This window comes from Elephantulus edwardii, unplaced genomic scaffold (genome assembly GCF_000299155.1).
Source record: "Elephantulus edwardii isolate Elephantulus edwardi_28Jun2011 unplaced genomic scaffold, EleEdw1.0 scaffold00196, whole genome shotgun sequence".
Taxonomy (NCBI): Eukaryota; Metazoa; Chordata; class Mammalia; order Macroscelidea; family Macroscelididae; genus Elephantulus; species Elephantulus edwardii.
The window spans coordinates 1,689,351-1,691,847 of NW_006399946.1; the positions used below are offsets into that span (position 1 = coordinate 1,689,351).

Sequence of the window (2,497 nt, forward strand, 5' to 3'; positions counted from 1 at the left end):
ATGGTCTCTTCGGGATATATTCCCAGTAGTGGAATTGCTGGGTCAAATGGTATCTCTATTTGCAACTTTTTGAGAAAGCGCCATACTGCCTTCCACAGTGCTTGCACCATTTTACACTTCTACCAACAGTGAATACGGGTTCCAGTTTCTCCACAACCTTGCCAGCATTTGTTGCTTGCTGTTCTGTTAAATTTTGCAATTCTGACTGGAGTGAGATGATATCGCATAGTTGCTTTGAAGGCTGAACTGTTTTACCTCAAACAGTGGATCAAGTTTTTGACTAAGTGTCAAACTTTTCCTGACCGTTATTATTTTTGTTGTTATTTTTCTGATTTTATCTCTTTCAAGATTAGACAACCATGTTTCTCCTTCCTACCGTACAAAAAATTGTTCTTTTGCTTTCTGCTCAGATTTTCCTCCAGTAGATAAACCAATTTATGAGGGGCCTAGATATCTTGTTGAGAAACATTCTCCATAGTTGTGCCTGATTTCATATCTTACTGCTTACACTTGTCCCATATACCTGACAGATGTTGCCTGGGAAACATGGAAAGACCACATCCCATTCACTCCAGGAAATTGCAGTCCACATAATACATCTCCTGAGAGACCAGGATGAGCACTTGTGTCCCGAGCCATGTCCTCATAGTTCAGAAGGTACTTTGTGCTCTCCAGCACAGCCTCAGTGAAACATTTCACCTGGGTAAGGTCATTCCAGGAGTCATAGCATAGTCTGACCAAGAAGGCTATTAGCTTCACTGGGGATGGGCAGGTGCCCTGCTCTCCTTAAGCATCAATAAGGAGCTCTGCTTCTCACTTCTGGCCAAAGCCCAAACTTTCCAGGAGGCTTGTTGTCAGAGAGGTGGCAATATCTCAAATATAAAAAAACTGCAGGTTGGCTTTAGGAATGGGGATGAGCATTAAAGTCATATTAGAGCCACCCTAGTATCAAGGTGTGAAAATGAATTGAAAAGGGAACCCTTGCAGAATTAGTGACAGAGGGAGCATAAAAGGCTTCTGAGGCTCCAGAAGCCCGTCTCTCTGTATATATGACTTGTTTCCATGTTTTAATATATCCTTAGGATGTGTATTTATGACTTGTTTATAATCAATAAAATTATCTTAAGAGAAAACAAGAAAGCAGTTTATAATTTTGAATTTTCAATGAATACTACTTGCTAGCAACTTCATGGAAGTGAGAACTGAGTGTGAGATGAGAAAATAACAGCACGACATCTTCTTCAGAGAACGGTGACTTCAATCCCAAGAGCCAGAAGTGCCTGCGGTGCAGATGACATATAGAGCATGAGGTGGCAAGTGGGGCAGCCGAGGTCCCACAACCTCTACCAAGACTGAGGGCTCTGACCTGTCTAGCTTGTCATAGCCCGTTCCCAGAACACAGGCCAGAATCAGGGTTAATGTCTCTGAAACATTGCACGTGCATGTGTGCAGGGCTCATATCTAATCGATCTTGTTTGTAGTAACTAGAATATCATGAACAACTTATTTTTTAAATGATTAAGTGACTTTTTGTTCGCTGTCTGCCAAGCTAACAACACAGGGGCTTTCTACCTTTCCCTGTGCTTTCTTGTGTAGCATTGTATAGTTATGTGTGTGCATATGTACATGGTGTGCCCAGGCAGCTGCCCTGTGCACTGCCACAGAGGACCAGGGCCACTCTGCCTTTGTGTGTGGAAAAGTTAGCTCTGTGCCCAGCCAGATGTTGCTTATGCAACATACGCACATGCAAAGAGGTGGTAAACCAAACCCAGGGCCCTCGACACAGAAGCAGCAGCAAAAGTAGCTGAGGACACCAAATGTTGCAAAATTAGTCCCTTTTATTTACTGTGTCAAATTAATTACAGACTATTTGTTGCAGAAATAAATTATGATCACTAGGTTACATAAGCTCTGGCCTTTAGTCTTCCTTTGGTGGCTGAGTTCTGCACATAGTGATTCCTAAGCTGGAAGAAGAGAGCTGATGGCCCTCCCTGCTGTCCTTGACCAGGAGCTTCGCTCATTTCTGTATGCTCCAGAGAAAAAGCAGCACAATGTGGCAGTGGAATCATAGACTTAATGTAAATGGACCTTGTCTTTGGATTTTAAGACCTTAAGAAGTTAGTGCTCTGGGACCTAGACTTCTTTTTACGGTTTCTGTCTTACTGCTTGGTATAATCTTCACATCTTCTCTGAAGATGTTCACATTCCCAATTGAGCCCCAAAGATTCTGAAATCATAGTTTTCATTTTTCAGTTAACTTCCTAAAGTCAGTCTAGTGACTGAGTTTTCACTGTTTTTTTCCTTTGGTTCTTGTGTAAACTGTGCCAATTCCATCTGTTCTCTGTACCACTGCTTCTTGATTCTCAATTGTCCGTAAGTTCAATGGATCCGCACTGTCTTTCTCAATTCTAGCTATGGCATTAAACGGCTCTATATCCTCCTGGATGCCCAGGAAGAGATCAATATTTGTTCCTTTCCCAAAGAAAGGTGACCCAAC

The 2,497-nt window shown here is 42.3% G+C and overlaps 1 pseudogene; it reads right to left on the reverse strand.

The window, feature by feature from the left end:
* Positions 1-2,497, reverse strand: part of LOC102870476 — a 135,086-nt pseudogene that overhangs the window by 61,321 nt on the left and 71,268 nt on the right.